The sequence below is a fragment of the Kogia breviceps genome, chromosome 8, assembly GCF_026419965.1.
Source record: "Kogia breviceps isolate mKogBre1 chromosome 8, mKogBre1 haplotype 1, whole genome shotgun sequence".
In the NCBI taxonomy this organism is placed as follows: domain Eukaryota; kingdom Metazoa; phylum Chordata; class Mammalia; order Artiodactyla; family Physeteridae; genus Kogia; species Kogia breviceps.
In genome coordinates, this window is record NC_081317.1 from 13,256,615 (window position 1) to 13,279,044 (window position 22,430).

Here is a 22,430-nt window from a genome sequence, read left to right on the forward strand (position 1 = left end):
ATGTGTCCAGGCCCCGGAAACCAACAGCCCGCTGGCCCCCACGCCCACCCTTGACTTCTATCTCTGCATCCTTGCATCCAAAGCAGGGTAGGACTGGAGGGTCCCAGCCAAGGCCCAGAGACCTGGAGGGATGGGCTGGTGCCAAGGATAGGAAGGTATCTCAGGAGGGACCTCAAGCTAGCACTTCAAGAGCCCACCTTGCCTCCCAGCCCATCTTGCCTCCCAGCCCATCCACAAACCTCTTTATGATGCCCTCCCCTCTCCTCTGGTCTGCTCCCACCCCAAGGAACAAGGGTTCTGGAGTCACTGCCTGATCCCAGCCCTGTCTCTTACTACCTGGGTGACTCTGCAAGTGACTCAACCTCTCTGAACCTGTGTCCCTGGTATAGGAAAGCCAGACTATGTCACAGGCTTGCTGGAACTTGACACGAGTAACAATCAGTTATGGAAAAACTCCAAATGCTATAGCGTGATTAGAAATTCTCTGCAATTTATCTCAAACTTTTAACTACAATAGAACTACCAGAGATTCAAAGATATTTTTTATCCTTACTAATCCCTTTAATTTTAATAAGGCTTTTTAAAACATACTTTCCCCTCTTAAACATAAACAGAGGTATAGTACTGGAACCCTTTTGTTCCTTTCCCAGCCCAGTGAATAATCGTAACCAGCTGGAGAAATACATGAGATCCAGTCCGCAGAGCACAGTGCCTGGCACGTGACAGGGCTCCAGAACGGGTGCCGTCTCCTTTCCCCAGGTGTGCTCCCAGCCTCACCTCCATCCAGGCACCTGCCCAATGACCCGCATCATCAAGCGCTCTGAGGGCTTCCAGAACCCTCTGGGGCGCTCCAGAGGCATCCCACCAGGCCATACACAAGGGCTGAGGCCACAGCAGAGACACTCAACCCCACACACTCCCCATTTACACTCACTTCCCTCCTCCGCATCCCAGACACTGTCCTAGTGCAGGGTTCCCATCTTTTCTCTGGAACCACTGCACCAGCTTCCTCAGTGCCTTCCGCTCTCCCTTTATCCACAGGGAGAGTGGATCATTCCCTGCTCAAGACCCTTCCACGGACCCCAGTGCCAACTGAAAGAAGTCGCGACTCCTAAGCTTGGCTTTTAAGGCCCTCTGGGAGCTGGTACCTACACGCTCTTGCAGCCTCACCACCCACTGACAGCCCCCCTCCACCTTCCCCCCGACACCCTCTGCGACACCTCTTGCCTCTATACATGCTCAATTTCCTGCCTCCCGGAGAGGAGAGCGGGGGTCTAGCCTCAGCTGTGCCTCTAACTGCATGACCTCAGACAAGCTCTTTGCCTCTCTGAGCTTCAGTCTCCTCGTCAGGCTATTGGAGGCCTTGTGCAGGTGAGACAAGGTAAGGGAGTGAGCATCACGTGCCAGGAGGGCTTGGGAAATGCTAGCGCGGGAGCCAGGGCCTCCCCCCTGCGCCTGCACCTGCACCTCTGATTCCCCCACTCTGACAGCAGCTGGTAGGGATGGGCTCCTCTGCCCCAGCAGCCGTAAGGGCTCTCTCTCCCTTAAGCCCCGGAACTAAGACGCGCTCACAGCCGGCGGTGGCAGCCAGGGAGGGGAGCAGGAGGGAGGACGGCTTAGAGGAAAATTACCAGGCTCCGGCCCAGCCAACAGGGGCTCCCAGCTGCCTCTGACAGAGGGGACTTGGGGGCCTGGCAGGCTCTTCCTGAGCCATGAACTTGGCCCCAAGCCTTGACCCCTGTCTGAGCTGGTGGGGGGGTACTCTGGGCTCCAGTCCTCTGGGACACTCCCACTCTTTGGCATCCAAAGAGGCAAAGAGGAGGAGGAGAAAAACCAGACAGGCCTTTGTGAGAGGAGAAAACTGGCTCCTGCTGCCGCATGCTGGGGCCCCAGGCACTGACATGAAAAAAGGACCCTCTGTGCCCCGTTGCCATACATCAAACCCTACACCCTGGGGACCTTGTCCTTGCGTCACATACTTTGAACCACGCCCAGCGTCACACACATCGAGTTCTCTGTGTCCCGTACCAGACCCTGTGTTCCTCAGACCTTGTCCTGCCTGTGTACCCTGGTGCATAGTCCGCGCGCTGCGTCCCATGTCACTTACACCTTGGGTCACGCACCACGCACCACGTCACTCCCTTCTGCCGTGTGATGTACTCTGTGTAGACGGTCCCCGACTCGTGATGGTCCAACTTAGGATTTTCGGACTTTACTACCGTGCAAAAGCAATACACATTCCCTAGAAACCTGGTAAGGGAGCTAAGATCCCACATGCCTCGTGGCCAAAAAACCAAAACATAAAACAGAATCAATATTGTAACAAATTCAATAAAGACTTAAAAAAAAAAAAGTGCTTTGAATTTTGATCTTTCCTGGGCTAGCGATACGCCGTACTATTCTCTGTCGTGATGCTGGACTGCAGCCACTTCCAGACAGCCACGCAATCACCAGGGCAAACAACCGGTACACTCATAACGATTCTGCACTCAGACAACCATTCTGTTTTTTCACCGTCAGTACAGTATTCAACAAATTACATGAGATAATCCACACTTTATTATAAAGTAGGCTTTGTGTTAGATTTTGCCCAACTGTAGGCTAATGTTAAGTGTTCTGAGCACATTTCAGGTAGGCTGGGCTAAGCTATGACATGTGAAGGCAAGGTAGGTTAGGTGTATTAAATGCATTTTGACTTCAGATGTTTTCAACTTATTGGGACGTAACCCCATTTTAAGTTAAGGAAGATCTGTACTGTCTATCATCTTTTGAATCCCACGTCCACTGTCGCAGGCCCTGTCCCTTGGAAGCGTGTGCCGTAAACCTTGTCCTGGGTTCACACCCTGTGTCCCTTGCTCCATGATTCCCATCTGTTGTGTGAAGGTCAAGGAGGACAGGCTCGGGGACAGACTCCTAGTACTATCAACCGTTAACCTACACGACCTTGCAAAAGTTACTCCCCTTCTCAGTGCCTCAGTTTCTTTGGCTATAAAATGGAAATGATATTGACATTTACCTAATAAGTCTTGTCGTGGGGACTGAAGGAAATATAGCAATTACAGGGCTTAGCCCAGTGCCTGACACACAGTGAGTCTATCAGATGTTTGCTGTATTGTTACAACTGTGCCCGCGTATCTGTACCACATCCTGTGTGCTGCCTTCCAGGCTGCCTCGACCCAAGCTCCTACTGTGCATCAGACACTCCATCACGTTAGTCCAATTCAACCAACGAGCTACAAGGAGGCTATGCCTCCTCTCCTATGGGGGAGAAATCCAAGGCTCACGGAGGGGCGATAATCTGCAAGAGGTCACACAGCCAGAAAGGGTGAAGCTGGGAGTTGCACACAGGTCAGGCAGAGGCTGAGCAGCCCCTCTGAGGCCCAGGGAAAAGCAGCCATGAGCCGCATGGTTCCCAAACACCTCTGCAGACCAGGTGTGCAGCAGAATTACCTGGGGAGCTCCTGAAAACCCCACGCCCAGCATCTGTCTATAGCTCGGGGTGGGGCCTGGGAACCTGGGGTTATGAGGCTCAACCTGGACTGGGAAACGCTCATCAAAGCCCAACATCTCGGGCTTCCCTGGTGGCGCAGTGGTTGAGAATCCGCCTGCCGATGCAGGGGATGCGGGTTCGTGCCCCGGTCCAGGAGGATCCCGCATGCCGCGGAGCGGCTGGGCCCGAGAGCCATGGCCGCTGAGCCTGCGTGTCCGGAGCCTGTGCTCCGCAACGGGAGAGGCCATGGCAGTGAGAGGCCTGGGTACTGCAAGAAAAAAAAAAAATAGCCCAACATCTCCTCTTGCACTTGGGGAAACTGAGGCCAGGCAGCACTGGGGACTTGCCAGATCTAGTCCGTCAAGCTGTGGGAGGGCCTGGGCTGGAATTGGGGCTGCTTCCTGGTTCCTTCTCTCCTTCGCTCCTCCTTTCGCCCCCGCTCCCTGGCCCTCAGTCTCCTGGTGACTCAGGGCTCTGAGTCATCCAGTGGCACCAGAGAGGAAACTTCTTAGGAAAAACAATCCCCAAACAAAGCTTCCCCTGATCTGGGGAACAGAATAGGCCCAGGGGGTTAAAAGAGGAAGGGGAGGGCTTCCCTGGTGGTGCAGTGGTTGAGAGTCCACCTGCCGATGCAGGGGACACGGGTTCATGCCCCGGTCCGGGAAGATCCCACATGCCGCAGAGCGGCTGGGCCCGTGAGCCATGGCCGCTGAGCCTGCGCGTCCGGAGCCTGTGCCCCACAACGGGAGAGGCCACAACAGTGAGAGGCCCGCGTGCCACAAAAAAAAAAAAAAAAAATAGGAAGGGGAGGAGAATACAGGGTATAGAGTTGGAAGCTGAGACCGCAAGACTTGGTCTTCCCTCTCTACCACTGAGCCCTAGAGAAGGCGCTTCCCTGCTCCGACCTCAGTTTCCCCTGAGTAAATAACACCTACTACTGCACATAGAAGCTCACTGTGGGCCAGGCAACATGAGAAGTCCTTCTCAGCTTTGTCTTGCTGACAATGCTTCCCCAAAACTCATGGCTAGCATAATGCCCATTTTACAGCTGGGGAAACTGAGACCCAGAAAGGTTCAGCCCAAAGTTACACTGTTAGGAAGTGCACAGCAGAGTCCAAACCAAGGGCTACCTGACTCCAAAGTGCTACTCTCACTCCTTTTAAAAATACTTACTACGGGCTTCCCTGGTGGCGCAGTGGTTGGGAGTCCGCCTGCCGATGCAGGAGACGCGGGTTTGTGCCCTGGTCCGGGAGGATCCCGCGTGCCGCGGAGCGGCTGGGCCCGTGAGCCATGGCCGCTGGGCCTGCGCGTCCGGAGCCTGTGCTCCGCAGCGGGAGGGGCCACGGCGGTGAGAGGCCCGCATACCGCAAAAAAAAAAAAAAAAAAAAAAAAAAAAACAACTTACTACCGGCTTCCCTGGTGGCGCAGTGGTTGGGAGTCCGCCTGCCGATGCAGGAGACGCGGGTTCGTGCCCCGGTCCAGGAGGATCCCACATGCCGCGGAGCGGCTGGGCCCGTGAGCCATGGCCGCTGGGCCTGCGCGTCCGGAGCCTGTGCTCCGTAACGGGAGAGGCCGCACTGGTGAGAGGCCCGCATACCGCAAAACAAACAAACAAAACCTTACTGCATAGTGTGGCATGCTGATCTTGTCTCATAAACCGTGTAAGGTCAGTGGCCCAGTAGGGGCTCAACCACACATGCTCTTCTCCTTTCTTCCCTGTGTCAGGCCCTGCCTCAGGACTCCCCGGCCCAGTGGGGCACACACATGAACTTGGGTATTCACCCAAATGGCTCTAGGCAGCAGGAACACAAGGCAGGAAGCACCCAGGGCCTGATGAACCACAAAGGAGCATTTGAGCAGGGCCTTGAAGGATGAATGGAGGTTTGCCTTTGGGGAAGAGGCCACCAGCACGCCAGGCGGATGGAACAGCAAAAGCAAAAGCTCGGAGGTGTGCCTCGACTGGAAAATGCAAACACTGGAGAGGCACGCCTGGGGTTAAGACCTGGTGGGTAAACGCTGGAGCGGCCTGACTGCTAGGCGTCCTGGCCTGATCTGAGGCAGTGGAGGATTCTTTAAGCCCGGAGAGGATCGGCTCGGAGCTGGTTTCACCTCTGCAGAGGGCCTGGCTGGCAGATGAACTCAGTCAGGACTGGGACTTCCCCTGAGGCCTCCCTGGAGCTCCTCTTCCAAGCAAGCCTTGGGGACGATCCTAGATCCCTTGCTACTCACCCATGGGTCAGAGTCGCCCCTGAGGGCCTCTTCCTCCACCATAGCTGGGCTGGGCAGAGGACAGGCAGGCCTCTCCTGACCACATCAACCTCATCACATCGGCCTATAAATAGGGCTCTGTGGCTTAGTCTGAAATAGCTGTGCCAGGCCCAACTCCACAGGCACACAGTTCCAGAAATGCTCCTTCGCCCTGACACAGTTAAAACCCCAAACTTCCTCAGGACACTACTGTCCATGCTCTAATTCACTTTCTTAAACACGAGGCAGTGGGCTGGGGGGAAGAGCCCACCCATCTACTGCAGGCTATTGGAGATGGGCCTTGTGACTGCTTTTCTGCTTTCTGCTCTCTGGGGACCCTGAGCAAGTCACTACCTCTCTCTGGGCCCAAATGTAAACTGGGAGGTTGCACTTGATATCCCTGGGGCCTTTCTAGCCAGGATGCTCCCCAGAATTGTCTAGGGGACCTTGTTACCCCTTTCCCAGTCTACTTGGGAACTTTGAAATTGTCAGTATTTTAAAAATTAGAATTGCAATAAATACTTGACACTGAAGGGCTGGGTGACCTTGGAAGAGTCACTATCCCTCTCTGGGCCCCAGATTCCTCAGTCATAAGATGAAGGTGCTGGTAGATTATTGCCTGAGGTTTATGAATTTTTTTTAATTAAAAATTTTTTTGTTTGTTTAGTATTTATGAGAACCATGATAGGCCAGTCTTGTGCTGAGTGCTGGTGCTAAAAGACAGCTAAGACCTGGTCCAGCTCTCAGAGCCCAGCCCTGTGCCACACCCCAGTGGGGGAAGTGTAAAGGCATTTCCAAACCACTCGGCATCCCACTGTAGGCTCCCTTCAGGGCTTCTGGGGACACCTTGTTTCCAGTTCACATTACAGATTTATGGCCACAGAGGAGGCCTCCCAAAGGGGCAGATCATGACAAGGACTGGGCCATTACCAACCAACAGGGAAATAAAGATAACCAAGCCATCACTAGGTACCAGGCATATGCTTAGGACTTTACTTCCCCATCATTAATCCTCAACAACCCTAATATCACCCCCATTTCACAGATGAGGAAACTGAGGCTGAAAGGGGTTAAAGGACATGTCAAGGGGCACATAGCAAGTCAGAGCCAGAGTGATGCTCAGACCTGCTTGCCTCTGGAGCCCAGGGTGTAACCAAACCCCAGCCAAACAGCTCAGGAGGGCCAGCCAATGGGGGAATGACCCAACAGGGCACAGAACAGAAAGAGGCACAGAGCACTTTACTGTGTGTGTGTAGGTGGGTGGGACTGACAAGGCTTCACCCAGTGATACTCATTCTCTCCAACCAGTTCACAGCGTTGCCTCTTCGATCCGCCCTCCCCTCTGCCTCCCAACAACAACTGATCGTTCTCAAATCCCATTGCACAAGCCCCTCCTCAGCTCAAGACCTGCCACGGCTCCCTGATACGCAGAGGATTGGGACCCTGCATTCAAAGCCTCTCCCATGCACGCTCTCCCAGTCTCCCCACCTCAACCCCAGCCTCCTGCTTTAGCCACTCTGCTCTCTAGTCCCCAAGCACAGAGGTTCCGCCAGGGGACCAAGCCTTTGCACGGGCCCTTGCCTGGAATGCCCATCCTCTCAGCCTAGCGCCTGACTCGGGGGGAAGCCCTCTGTGGCTCCCAGGGCCCCAGGCATCAGCCACAGCAAGTCTGGATCTCCCAGGGCAGGACAGGGTCTGATTCACCTCCTCCCCCCAGTGCAGAAGTTCAGCAATGAAAAAAATGCACGGAGCCCAGAGAATGCTGCAAAGTACACATTTCAGGGCTGCCCAACACCAAGCCTTGTACTGAGCAACAGCGTCAGGATGCCACAGTGTGGAAGGGCCAAAAATTACAGCCTCGGGGCTCATCAGAGTGGGGCTTGTGACTCTCTCTTTCAAGGGTTCTAATAATGAAATCGGGGCAAACCTCTCCCCTACTTTAAAATTTCCAGTGGTTCCCCAGGGGTCTAGGAAAAAGTCCAAACCCTAACCAAGGTCCCCAAGGGCCCACACGAGCAAGGTGCTGCCTGGTCTCCAGGCCCTTCTCCCGTCCTGCTCCCTTGTTTCAGTTCCTCAAGGCCTCACTCACGCTGTTCCCTTTGCCTGGGGCTCTGTCCCTCCCACTCAGCCACCTTCTACTTCTTCTTCAGGTCTGACGGTTTTCAGGAAGGCCTCCCTCATCTGTCCAGACAAGATCCCACCACACCCACCCAATCCCATATGCTCCCATAACACTGGCCCTTTCCTTCATAGCTGAGGAAAGAATGAATTTGTTATGTGCATAACAATATATGTAAGACCCAAGACTGTAAGACTGTGAGAGTTGGAAAAATCTCGCTTGTTGCTGATTCTCCATCATCCAGTCCAGGGCCTAAATATCTGTCAGGTGAATGCAGGCATGAATGAATGAACGAGTGAATGAACTATGTGACTATAGCATAGTATATACAGTAACTATGTTATTATACGTGTAACTCAAGAAAGAAGTAGTCAGAATCCTGCTGAATGTTTGAGGAAAAAAACCAGGGCCCTGATTAGGAAGGTCAGAGAAGTCGGAGATAAAGTGAATGGTGCAGCCCACCAGAAGCAAAAAGAAGAGAGAGCTTCTAGAAGGAGGAGGTATCCGAGGCTCCAGAGAGGTAGGACATGGAGAGCGGAGGAAACACCACTGGATTTTGACAAGGAGGAGGTCACCGGCGTGGGGGGGCCCTCAGAGGTGGGCGTGAGGTAGGGTACAGCACAGGGATGGAGGAGGGGAGGGGTGAACACGCAAAGCCCTCAGCTGACAGGTACTCACTCTGTGGGTGCTCGCTTCTGCGGAAGTGGGAAAGCAGAAGATGGTCCCTGTGTCACTGTGGCCAAAAGCATTAACACAGCATCACTCTCTTTTTGGTGACAGATCACTTTGAGGCGCTTCGGCTCTGGGAGTTGTCAGGGCTCAGTCTCAAAATCAGGAGCGTCAGAACCAAGACGGCCCCCATCCCTCCTATCTGGGCAGCATCAGGGATGCCCCTTTATCTAGAAGCCTTGGGTAGCCTCGGCTACGATCGGACAAGTCTCCCTCTCCCGACCCAGAAGGCCTTGTAGGAATCCCCAGCTTTGAGGACACGACATTCTGAAGACCATCGGAAGACCCTTTCATCTAAGCTTGGGGAAAGAGGAACAGCTCCAACTGCAGTTGGCTTGTCGTGTCACCCCCTGGAAGCCAGCTGGGCTGCAAGGATGAGTAAGCCCTGAGGCACTCGGCCCCTTCTCCTTTTGGCAGCTAAGGGTGATGTCATGACCTGGAGGGGTGTTTTCCAGGCTCCCCACACGGGTGCTATGGCCCTTCTTCCCCTTTCCACAGCTCACAAAGCCCTTCAGCCTCTATGAGCTTGTGCAGTACTCACAACAACCTTGTTCGGTGAGTGGGGGAGACCAATGCACCCATTTTATAGGCGGAGAAACTGAGACCCGAGCTGGCACCTGAACCAGGTCTCCTGCTCCCAGCCGAGGACGCTGCACTCCACCCCCTGCCTATCAGCCTCCTTCAGCGGGTCACCCGTGAATCTGATAGTCAGGCGGGCCCTGCCCTGTCGGTCATCCCAGGTGGGTATGACTCATCCGCTTTCTCCACGACTCACACTTCTCACTCCTCCTACGGTCAACAAGCCTGGAGCCTCCTTGGCAGCCGCCGTACCCCAGCTTTTCTCACCTCTCCAAAGAATTCCTACACCTCCTCCTCACCGGAGTACACCCTCTTACAGAAGCGCTAACAGAGGCCTTGAGAGGGCAAGCGCTTTCCTACCGTCACCCAGGGCGCAAGCAGCACGGCCAGGGTCGGGGCCCAGGAGCCCTGGCACCCAGCCCAGTTCTTGCCTCTTCCCCACGGGATCACCCTTGCCTGGCCTCCCTCTCAAGGGACCCTGAGAAGCAAATGAAGTAATGAGCAGAAACATTCGCTGAGCCTTACTAGAAAAACCTCAGGGACTGCCTTCGAATCCACTTGTGGCGACCAGCAGCTGCTCCCACAGTCCCCTCCAGACTCCCCTGGGGCTAGGTTTAGACGGACGCCAGGGTGTCTGCACCGCTCTACCTACCTTGCAGGGCTGCTGGGTGGAGAGGATTGCTCCTGTCGGGAGGTGTCGGGACCAAGGCGGAAGCGCGGTACAAGGGGTTATCAGCAACACCTGTAAAGAAAGGGCCAAGACTCCCAGGGTCAGGGGCTCAAGGTCATCCGGTCAAAGCCCCATCTGATGCCTCCGCTCGCCCCCAGTCCCCACCCCTCCCCCACACCAAGGTCACAGAGCCCCTACTCGCACACCTCCAGCAACGGGGCACTCACCTCCTGCCAAGGCTGCAAGACCTTCTGTTGGAGAGTCTGGCTGGTTAAAAGGCTCGTCACAAGGATGTGCTAAAAACCTCCCTTCCTATGCCTCATACACACTAGTCCTAACTCTACCCTCTGGGGTCACCCAGAAGAGGTCTGCCACCCTGCTTCCCAATATCTCCATAGAGACTTGAAGACAGGGACCCTGGGCCCCTCAAGTCCTCTGCAAGTTGCACACCACCCTTCCTCCAGCTCTTCCTGAGATCAAGGTGTCTGGTTCCCTCCCCCTGCTTCCCTGATCTACTTCAAATGAATCCTGTCCCTACTGACAGCACAAGGCTCAGAATTAAACATTTAGCCGAGCTCTATCCAGGGCAGGGCAAGCAGAAGTCTCACCTCCATCATCCTAGATATCATGCCTCTATTAATCCAGCCTAAAGTCCCACGAGCATTGAAGGGAACCTCATTGCATGACTGAATTTAGCTTATGGTCAACTTCAGAGCTGTGGTTCAAGATCCTGGAGTTAGACAAAAATGGCCCCTCATTTGACTAATATGTAACTTAACCAAGTTCCTCCACCCTTCTGAGTCTCAGTTTTCTTCTCTGTAAGAGAGGGATTATGTTAGAACCTACCCCATTGGCTCGTTATGAGGATTAAATGAGATAAAATAGGTCTAGGGTTTTGAACAGTGTATGTGCTTACTCTGATTATTAATCTCTAAGCCTTTTTCTAAAAATTATATCTTTCTCATCCTGTACTGACACAGATTGGGGACCCAAGCTGTTTACATGCCATGTCCCCACCTCTATGCTTAGCATTGCCCTATTATTGCAAGACTGTATTATCATTATCTGGTGACGGGTCTCTCTCTCCCATCAGACTGTTGAGCTCCATTAGACTGTTTTGCCTTTGAGGCTCCAGCGCTGGCACGTGACCTAGCAAACAGCAAGACCAGTGGGTATATGCTGCATGACTAAACGAAGGGCCAGCCTCCGCCGGCCCCAGAGTAGATCGTGCAGCCCAGTCTTTCAGCTCCTACACTTTCAGGAACAACCTGGATCGTCACCCTACCTCACTCCCAGACTCATTCACAGCTCATCCACGTTCAGGGAACAGCTGAGCACACTAGCTCCTGCCCGAACTGGTAAATTTCTCTGCCCAAACCTGCTTCTCCAAGCCAAGGGGAGAGAGTCCAAGATTCCAAATTCAGTGGAGCCCTGCAGGCTCCTGGGATTAAGACACAAATGAACCCTATTCTTAGCTGACAGTAAGTGGCCCAGACATTCCTGTGGATTTCTGCATTGTGAGTAGCACCAGGGCATAGCAAGGGATCTGGAAAGAGGTTGGGCGCTTATCTGGGCCCCAGGCCCTAGAGTTAAATGCCACGTCCATGGGCCCTCTTCAAAGAGTTCCACAGGAACTTCCCAGTTTCGCAGGATAGGTCAAAGTAGAGCTGCGTTCCTGCAAATGACTAATGACTTCCCACTTTCTGTTAATTCCCCGAGGACAAACCTTTCAAATCCAGCTCCCTTCTCTTTGACACACCTCCAAATCTCAAGCTCATCCTCACTGGCAGTGCTGCATTTGTTCCCAAGTGCCACCTGTTTCACCCTCAATGCTCTCCATCTCAGCATCAGCACCATCACCCACCATGCACACACTGGGCCAGGCCAGACACCGGGGCACCAACCTCTTCAGCCTTCCCTGCTCTGTCACTCTCAGCTGCAAAACTGCCTGCTGGCTCGACCCTAATGCATCCACTTCTCCCCACCCCCACTGCCAATATTTTGGTCCAGGCACCATTGCCTCTCACCTGGGATACTGCCGTGTGCTTCCTACCTGGTCCTCCTACTTCCTCTCTCCTCCCCTACAGAGCAAGCCCAGACCACGTGACTCCTCTGCTCAGACTCGACCACGGATCCCCGACAGCCCCCAGATAAAACACAAGATCCTCAGGGAACCTTTCAACGCCTTTTACGATCTGCCCCCATCAGCGCCTTGAGCCTCAGCTCTCATCAGTTCCTCTCTTCCACCCACACCTCTCCAAGCTCCAGCCAGACGCAGCTGCACTCTGTTCCTTGAATCTTCTTGTAATCTTTGCACAGACTGCTTCCTCTGTTCCCGAACTCTCTTCCATCCCTGTTCTTCTTTTCTCCCACTCATGATCAAGCCCAGCTTTCTTCCGAGAACTCTTCTCTAACCTCCCCTTCCCGCGTGAGGCTGAGCTCCTCTGAGCCACCACCCACCTCCCCTGTCACACTGTTATGGTCTGTTTCCAAGTCAGCCTCCCCCATCAGACCAAGACCTGCTCCTGGCTACCCCAGCGCCTAGTCTAGGGCCACCACAGCTCAAGATTCATCGAAGGAAAAAACTGGTAAATCACATGCATGCACACGTGTGTGTACACGTGTGCGGACACGTGCATAAACACTCATGCGCACACGCGTTCACAGAGATGGCAAAGGGTACAGGTGCTGCCATCTATGGGCAAAAGGAGCATTACACTCTTTTCCAGGCTTTGGACACCGGGAGCCCCAGAGTTTCAAATTCAACTGGGTTTAAAATTAGCTCCAACTAACTCCAAGTTGGTCTGCTTTCCATTTTGGACCTTAAGGCTGCCATAACTTAGAAACAAGGTCCATAAACCACTAGCTCTAGTCTACCACCCACATGTTGGATGGAGCCATAAAGAGGTCTCCTTCCAGTACTCACCATCCCAGTCTGGGGCTTGCGCGGTGCCTGTTTGCTGAATTATATCTTAGAGAGGGAGAGAAGCACTTTCTAATAGTCAGAGCTGCCCACAGTGGAAAGAGTGGGCAGAGAGCTTGCCGTTAGTGAAAGTGTACAAGCACCGGAACCCCATCTGTTTGGGTGGCTGAAGAGGAGTTTTCTGCCCTGGAGGGAGGCGGTGGTTGGGGGAGGCTGGAACAGAGGTGTTCTATCCTAAAAGACTGCTCCCAGCTCGCTGGGAGGACCCTCATATTTGGTGGGGGCAATATGTTATCTGTCCAGTAACGCCAGAAGGGTTCAAATGGCCGCCCCAATGACAACAGCTGTCATTTTTTGAGCACCTACCAAGTGTTAAATTCCTTACATACACCATGTCTCATTCTCACAATAACTCAGCCAGCAGATGTCACAGTCCCGATTTTGTGAAGGAAGAGCAGAAGTTCAGAGAGGTGAAGCATTATGCTCAGGGTCACACAGCTAAGATGTCGGGCCAGCCCATCCAGTCAGGCTGCCTCCCCGATACCTTGGTCTCACTAAATTTCAGGCTATAAGGCTGGGCCTCTTGCTCACTAGAGAAAAAGATAAAGCTCCACTTACTCTAGACCGGGGTTAGCAAACTTTTACAGTAAAGAGCCAGATAGTGAATATTTTAGGCTTTGCAGGCACATACCCTCTCTGTTGCATATTCTTCCGTTTGGTTTTGGATTTTCTTCTTTACAGTTTTACATTTAAAAAAATGTAAAAACCATTCTTAGCTTAGAGACATACAAAAACAGTCTGGGGCTTCCCCGGGGCTGCAGTTTGCAGCCTACAGCTACAAAAGAATAATATTTATAATCTTGAGTATAAAAACTTCTGGTGGAAATGTTTATGCCAAATGCTAGGTCCTTCAGCTGTATTTCTCCCCCTTCAGATGGCTTCCTACTGAGTCACTCTCTCCTGAAGAAGAGCCCTACCTCGCTCTGCAATTAGGTAGCAAAATATTTCAAGGGCTCTTCAGATTCTAGAAACTCAAAACTGTGGACCAAATACAGTTCAACTCAGTGTTGTGAAGAGAGAAGGGAGGCAAATACGATGGGTAGAAAGCACCTCAAAGAGAAGACATCGAGAGATGTGGGCTCTAGTCTGGGCCCTTACCAAAGGATTTAGAATCTTACTGTGCAAAGTGTGGTCCCTGACCCAGCAACATCTGCATTACCTGGGAGCCTGTTAGAAATGCACAGTGTCAGGCCCCATTCCAGACCTATGGAACCAGAATCTGCATTTTCACAAAACCCCCAGGTGATCTGTGTGCAGGATAAGCTCGAGATGCTCTAGAACATCCCTTACATCCAACTGCAACATTGTTAACCAAACCCTTCCCCTGAGGAGAGAAAGGGTCCACAAGCAACTCCGAGGCCCAGCTGTTATGGTCGGAATCTGGAAACGCTTTCAAGGTGAGGAGGCAGTCAGGAGAGAAGCCTTCAGTACAGGGTGACCACAATCACAACAAAAGTCTCTGCACTGGAAACACAAAGGCAAGTCCATCTGTCCTAAGCATGGACGCAGAGCGGTGACCGGGCGTAAGCTCAAGGTCTTATGGCAAGTGCCAAGCAGAAACTGGAGTGAGAACCAGATTCTCTCTGCCTCTTCAGCCTGGGATCTTAATCGTTATCCCTTACCGATGCTGAACCGTGCAGATCTACAGGCATACCTCATTATATTGCACTTCTGTTAACCGTGCTTCATAGATACTGTGTTTTTCACAAATTGAAGGTGTGTGGCACGCTTCGAGCAAATGGCCTTGTGGCATCATTCTTCCAACAGCATTTGCTCCCTTTGTGTCTCTGTGTCACATTTTGGTAATTCTCGCCATATTTCAGACTTTTTCATGATTACTATATGTGTTATGGGGATCTGTCATCAATGATCTTTGCTGTTACTACTATGACTCGCTGAAGTCTCAGATGATGGGTAGCATTTTGTAGCAATAAAGCATTTTTGAATTAAGGTATGTACACTTTTTTTAGACATAATGCTATTGCACACTTAATACACTACAGTATAGTGTAAACATAACTTTCACATGAGCTAGGAAACCAAAAACCTTGTGTGACACGCTTTATTGCGATATCCACTTTAATGGTAGTGATCTGGAATCGAACCCACGATATCTCCAAGTTATGCCTGTATTTGCTAAATGAAGAAATGAAGTAGATGCTTCAGGAAAATGGTCCCTGAGCCTTCTAACAGGACAGCTTGCCTTTTGATAACCAGCTTCCAATGCTCCTTAAAGAATGCTGCCGCCCTTGTGAATGGCTGGTGGAAATAAAGAACTGCTACAACCTTTCAAGGGTGGCAATTTGGCAAAATGTAGCAAAAGCTGTAAATACATCAATTTTGACCCAACAACTTCATTTCTTGGGCTCTCTTGTAGAAAATAATGAAAGAGGAATAATTTATGCACTAGAATGTTCATTGCAGGATTGTTTATAAACAGCCTGGATGCCTAATAATAGAGGATCAGTTAAGTGAACGATTCACACCATAGATACAATAATAGAGAATAATAAAAGATCAGCTCAGCGGGCTTCCCTGGTGGCGCAGTGGTTGAGAGTCCGCCTGCCGATGCAGGGGACACGGGTTCGTGCTCCGGTCCGGGAAGATCCCACATGCCGCTGAGCGGCTGGGCCCTTGAGCCATGGCCTCTGAGCCTGCGCGTCCGGAGCCTGTGCTCCGCAAAGGGAAAGGCCACAACAGTGAGAGGCCCCCCCCCCCAAAAAAAAAATCAGGTCAGCATTTATAATTTTAATAATAAAAACGTAAAACTTGTTTTTTTACAAATAAAATGCATTATTTCATTTCTTTAATTCCCACAGACTACTGGAATGAAAGATTTTAAATAAACATGCATTTATCTACTTAGGTAGAGTATACTTTTGTTTTCTAATCATTTATTTTTTATTTTTATTTTTTTAACATCTTTATTGGAGTATAATTGCTTTAAAATGGTGTATTAGTTTCTGCTTTATAACAAAGTGAATCAGCTATACATAATACATACATCCCCATATCTCCTCCCTCTTGCGTCTCCCTCCCACCCCTCTAGGTGGTCACAAAGCACCGAGCTGATCTCCCTGTGCTATGCCGCTGCTTCCCACTAGCTATCTATTTTACATTTGATAGTGCGTATATACGTCTACACCACTCTCTCACTTCATCCCAGCTTACCCTTCCCCCTACCTGTGTCCTCAAGTCCATTCTCTAGTAAGTCTGCATCTTTATTCCCGTCCTGCCCCTAGGTTCTTCATGACCATTTTTTTTTTTTTTAGCTTCCATATATATGTGTTAGCATACGGTATTTGTTTTTCTCTTCCTGACTTACGTCACTCTGTATGACAGTCTCTAGGTCCATCCACCTCACTACAAATAACTCAATTCCGTCTTCTTTTTATGGCTGAGTAAGTATACTTTTAAAACTCTTTTAAAAATTAAATTTAGAGTACTAAATAACATGAAAAAATATTTGTTATAACGTTGGAAAAAAACTGAAAAGAATAGAAGATTACAAACGTGGTATGACCACAATTATATGGGAGTAAGAAAAAAAGTGTGCTGAAAATATCAGGAAGGAAATGCACCCAAATGTTAGCAGTGATTATCTCATGTTGGCAGAATTATGGACAGTTCTTTTTTTTTTATGCTATTTTTATTTTCTACATTTTCTATCATAGAGCTATCATATTTAGAAAAAGAAAAAAAGTCATTGGAGGAGGCGGGGAAAAGTACCCATATCCCATGGGTATCCCACCCATACCACTTTGCCACTGCCCCCAAATTAACTAGTATTCACTGAGTACCCACCAAGGGCCCAGCACAGCCACAGCCACTATAAAAGGAAGATTGTGGGCCAAGCCCCACCCTGAAAGCTCACATACACCGTGTATATATTCTTTGTCCGGCAAATAAGCGGAGCCCAGATGATATCCTTGAAGCTGGAAAGAAATAAGGTTGTTTGCTTAACCAGTTCAGCAGAATAAATAAATCCACTCCCACTGCTGTGGTGGCGCCTTCATCCGAGTTCCCTGAAGCTCTGCGGCTCTAACTGCTGCTGGAGCCCCCTTGGGAAGAGCGTGTTTCAGGGATACATTACAGCCCAGGAAGAAAACTGTTATCCCTGAATCCAAGCATTGGATGTAAGAGGTTCTGAGGCAGAACCAGCAAGGTACTGGAAGGAGTAGGATGGGGGACCTGGGAAGGAGCCTAACGGTCCATGTGGCCCCTGGGGACCCCTGGGCATGAGAGCTCACATCTCCAGGCCTCGGTTTCCTCATCTGTGAAATGGGACCCATAACAACCTCAGGGCTACTGTGAGGTTCAAAAAAGAGAAAGTAAGGCATTTCAGCTCTCTAGGCTGAACCTCAGTTTCCTTATCTGTAAAACTGAGTCAATATCTCCTCCCTAGTAGAGCTGTTAAAAGATTAAACAAGGCGGTGAAGACAAAAAGTGAACACAGACAGTAAGAATACTACAGACAGGGGCCCTCATCCTTATTGCTTATAGAACAAGGACTAGGATACATGAATGAAACCTACGCCTCAACTTCCTTATCTGTCAAATGGGCAACCAATTCAACACACAAAGACCACATTTATGAACAGTAGCTGAATCTCCAGCCGGCACTGGTGCAAGTCACTTAAACAAAAATGACTGCTGTGGGCTCACTTTATGCTCACAGACGTGCAGGTCCCATGTTCCTGCACTGAGCACAAAACCCTCTGACTCAGGGGCCACCAGAGCTGGGAAAGCCTGACGTTATTCTATCCATCCCCCTAGTGCCAGGAGGACACTGGGGCCCAGAGGAAGGCAAGGATTAGCTCAAGTCACCCAGTATTTTGTCAGTGGCCAAACCAGGACCCAAGCCCAGGCCTTCTGCTGTCCAGCCTTGCCCACCACGCCTACCGCTGTCCTCTGCCCTGCCCTTAAATTGTTGATGTGGTCCCAGGCAGGGCAGGGGAGAGCAGTCAGTCTACAGCCGGGGGTGGAGGGTGGGGAAGAAAAGCCAGAGAGTAGCAGGGGCCCAGCCTGCCTGTGGTCTCCAAACTCTCAAACCACACCAGGCTGAAATATGACACAGGCTCACTCAGTTGAAAGGGAGGAGATATTTTTACTTAACATCCCCCAGCTGCCTGAACACTGGTCTCTTTCTTTCCCTCCCCCCAAAAATGCATAGCTCCTGGGACCTGGTTTTCCCTGCTTCTGCCAGCATTTGCTCAGGAAATAACCGTGGGGCAAGAGGGATGTCCACCCTTCCTGGCTTCCCCAGAAAGCTTTCCAGAGCATGGGCTCAAATGGTGAAAGGAGGGAGACTGAGCCTGGCTGGGCCCCCTGCTAACTCTCTGAGTGGCCCTGGGCAAGTCTGTGTCCTCTCAGAACCTGAATTCCCTAAAATGGAGGGGAGATGGACCAACACTCTGGAGTCCTGTGGACAGTACAGAAAAGCATGAGTTTACTCACAGTCCCAAGAGGCCCCTGCAGGCCTGCGTGCTGCAGAGCTGAGCTCCCCAAGCCACGCACACTGATTTGCATCCGTCGACACAGCCACGGCAAAACTCCCCCTCAGTTCTCATCACGTCAGGACTAAACAGAACCTCCGGGAGAACGTTTAGTGCAGTGATTAAGAGCTACAGCTCTACAGTCAGACCTCCAGAAGCCTGGCACCGACACCTAACAGCCTCACAACCCGAGGCACGTTATTCAGCCTCTCTGAGCCTCAGTTACCTCCTCTGTAAAAGCGGACAATAGTAGCTACCTTAGAGGAATGGTTGTGAGGAACCAACAAAGTAATTAATGTTCCAGCGCTTGTTTTACTAAAAGGTAGCTTTTTATTATGACCACGGAGACCAACATCTCCATTTTACAGATGAGGTCACTGAGGCCCAACAAACTGGGACTGGTCCAAGGTCACTCAGAAGAACTCAGGCTACATACAGTTCCACTCCTAGGTCAGTGTGTCTAACTTCTCTTAGTCCTATGATCTCTAATAACCAAATATACATGCTCAGAGACTAGATACAGGCTGTAAAGTTTTCTTGAAGAAAATCAGAGACCAATGCCTCAGCAAAGGATGACAGACCATGCAGAAATCATCTCCATGACCTGGCAGCTTCTCATGAGACACCCAAACTGCCCACATGGAGTGGGGAGAAGTGACCCTCTGGCACTGGATGGCTAAGAAGTGTGAAGGCATCCAGTCTACAGCTCTTGTTTGTGCCAGCTTGGCAGAAGTGCACACAAGGCTGTCAACGGGGGCCACCTCTTCGGAAAGAAGGGGGTTAGAGGGATGAAGCCCACTCTATACTCTTCTTCACGTTTGAATCTTTAAATATATATATATATATATATATATATATATATATATATATATATATTTTTTTTTTTTTTTTTTTTTTTTTTTTTTTTTTTGCGGTACGCGGGCCTCTCATTGTTGTGGGCTCTCCCGTTGTGGAGCACAGGCTCTGGACGCGCAGGCTCAGCGGCCATGGCTCACGGACCCAGCCGCTCCGCGGCATGTGGGATCCTCCCGGACCCGGGCACGAACCCGTGTCCCCTGCATCGGCAGGCGGACTCTCAACCGCTGCGCCACCAGGGAAGCCCCTTTAACAATATTTTTTGCTTTAAAAGTAAAACCCAACACTGAACAACTCAGAATAACTTAGCAACCTTATCCAATAGCTATAAGCCTATTGTCTGCTTTTAGATGAAATTGACTGCAGGTTCTGACAGGTTCTTCAGCTGGGCTTCCAGAATCTGTCACTGTAGTCCATTCTGTGGTCACTGCTTTGGTTCAGACCTGCACTCTCTTGACCATCCGACAGCCTCCTTGGGATCTCCCTGCCTCCAGTTAGCCCCTTCCAATGCATCTGCTACATCAGCCACAAGATTAATGAGAGTTTTGATCACTGCCTTCAAGATAAAGTAAGTCCAAGCCCTTAGTTTACAATCTAGTTCCATTTTGATTTACAGTCTCAACGCCCACCACTGCACCTTTCGCTCATCTGCCATTCTGGCCATGTTGATTGTTCAGAAAACCTCAGTGCCTTTGCATGAGCTGTTCCAGCTTCTTAGAATGCCTTTTCCCCAATCGTTTTATCCCCTGGAAAACTATTACTCATCTCCAAGGCCTGGGTTGGCCAGACAGACTTAATCATCCCTTTAGGCTGAAGTAGCTCTCAGTATTGCATGTTTGCTCCAACCACTATAGATGAGAAACATCTTGAGGACAAATAGCTTTGTCCTCCTGAAGGCTCTGGGGCCCCTCACAGGGTAAGACACAGAACACGGGCCCAGAAGAGCGCTAAATCAAAGAAGGAGGGAAGGAAGGAAATGCCATGAGAGGCAACCCCTACAGCCTCCTCCTGGGAGCCACCTGCTTTTCCAGATTCATGTTAGTCTATAATAAAAAAGACTGGAAAATTCTGGAGTAAAGTTCCTTTCCCTGATTCACACGGAAACATTTGCTGCTGGGAAACTCACCCGGGTGCCAATCCAAGCTCCCCGGCTGTTTACAATTTCCCTGGCATTTATAAATAGTGAGGCCCCAAAGAGGAAAATGGAGTTTCAAGGGGGCTGGATGCCAACTGTCCCCACTCCCAGCCCGCCTCCTTTGTTCCATCGCCTCTACCCCTTAATTAACATCCCCATGAAACACCAGCCAGCACCCCAACGTGTGGGTGTGTGTTGGGGCAGGGGTGTAGCCACAGCGCTCAGTTTCTTCGTGAAGGGAACTCGAGACTCAAGAAAGAGTCTAAAAGCCCCACCAGCTAGAAGGGGTCAGCTAAGTGAGGCCTGGAACTGGGCCCCAGCCCTGCCCCCTTCCTCACTGTGTGACTATCAGCCAGTCACAAACTCTCAGGGCCCTTCGGTTTTCTCAACTGTGGAACGAACAGGGCTGGGAGAAGACTCCAACGAGCTGTAGTCACTGTAAAGTGAAGTGCAGCAAGAGTTCACAGTGCCCTGGTCAGAAACATGGTCCTGGGAGAACAGGACCTGCAGGATTAAGCCTCAGAAAAGCCCCCAGAGGCCCTGCCTTCCACAAAAAGCAGTTACCCCCGGGGCAGCCCTGAACGTCCTTGGCTCTACAGAGTTCTGGGTGTTGTAAAGATGTCCTCTCTGCTCTGAGGAAGATGTGAGAGCAGGATAAGGAGTGGATGTCTGGGCAGATGAGGGGCCGCAGAAGAAGCCAATGTCCCCCCAGCATCCCCAACAGTCTCCAAGGACCCAGGCTTCCTTCTGGCCACTGTCCAGAGCAGCCGGCCTGCACTGGGCCAGGAAACACTGCTGTAATCACGAGCTGGGGCGTTTCGAGAGATGGGGGCCTAGAGGGAAAGGGAGATTCCCATCACTGTCTTCAACTCTGAAAGAAGTTTCCGTGCGAGTCAGGGAAGAGAACGTACTCTGCACGGCGGGGGGAAGAGACAGTACCGACAGGTAGCAAACGCAAGCGGATTCCGGAGTAGGAGGAAGAGCTTTCTAACAGCGCTGGGCCCTGAAAGAGGAAGGAGGTGGAGGGCTCCTCATCGTCGGGGGAGCGCAGGCAAAGGCGTTAACCCTGGAGTCCAGGATCCGCGGAGCAGAGGCCCCAGCGGAGCCACCGCCCAGCCCGCGGGCTGGAGACCGCCGGCAAGCGAGTGCAGGGGTGACCCCGGGCCCACGTAACCCCAACCGCGCGAACTGGGTCACAGTTAGTTCAGGTGCTTGCAGCAAACGGGGCCTGTGGGTGGAGGCCTGAACCTCCTCCTCCCCTGCCCTAAGCCCCCAATCCAACTCTCCTTGGTCCCCTGTTAGACCAGCAAGGTGAGGGAGGAAGCTCTTCTCCAGCCATGCCCCGGCTGCCGGGCCGAGCTCCAGGCGCGGGCTACCTCAGACCGGACGGCGAGAGGAGGGAGAAGGACCCAGAGGCCCAGGATCCCCAGATGCCCCAGGGTCGTGGTCGCTCCCCTCCCCTACCTGCTGCTGCGGCGCTGGCGACGGCGGCTGCTGGGTCCAGCTGTGCTCAGCTGGTTCCTGGCGGCGGGGCAGGGGCGCCGCGGTCCCCCGGCTGGGATGGGCAGGGCGCGGGCGGGAGCCGCCCTCAGGGCGGGGCCGCCGGGCGGTCGGGGGGGAGAGGGGAGGAGCGACGGGTCCTCCCGTAGGCGGCGGGGAGGATGGCGACTCTGGCTGCGGGCCGGCCTTCGTGGAGTGCACTGCCTGTGACTTTGCCCCAAACCCCTCGCTACTTTCCCAAGGAAAGCATCAAGCTCCCTGCTTTACAAGGGAGGAAACTGAGGCCCAGAGGCGGAGGGGAGATCTGCAGGAACCTGGGGGGCAGGGGAGGAGACCCGGGGAGCGCTTGAGCTGGGCTGGGGCCAGAGAGCTCAGTTGGAGTGGGCAGCCTGCGGAGGCAGATTCAGCTCCGGGGGAGGTCAGGCTTCAGGAGGCAAAACCACTGAAACCTGGGCAACCCACAAAACCGAGGAGGCGTATAAGCAGCGGCTAGACCCACTGAAGGGAACAAAGGAGCAGAATGATTCCCAACTGCATTCAGAAACAAGAAATATAAGAAATTCCAAAGCGCATCCTTGTCTTTAAAATGTTAAGCGGCGGCTTTGGAGTCAGACCTCCTGGGGTGGAG

General features: G+C 51.9%; 1 protein-coding gene across 3 annotated transcripts in view; it reads right to left on the reverse strand.

The window, feature by feature from the left end:
- The window catches only part of GSN (gelsolin), a 57,567-nt gene extending 35,485 nt beyond the window's left edge, over nt 1–22,082 (reverse strand). Inside the window, exons 1-2 of one of the 3 annotated variants that reach the window (XM_059073058.2) lie at nt 21,767–21,970; nt 9,817–9,906 (exon numbers count right to left, since the gene is read on the reverse strand). The gene's annotated coding sequence lies outside the window, so the exon portion shown is untranslated. Of the gene's footprint in view, nt 1–9,816; nt 9,907–21,766 lie in introns of all 3 variants that reach the window. The other 2 variants (XM_067040829.1, XM_067040830.1) reach the window with 2 other exon arrangements.
- Nucleotides 22,083–22,430: the final 348 nt, after the last annotated feature.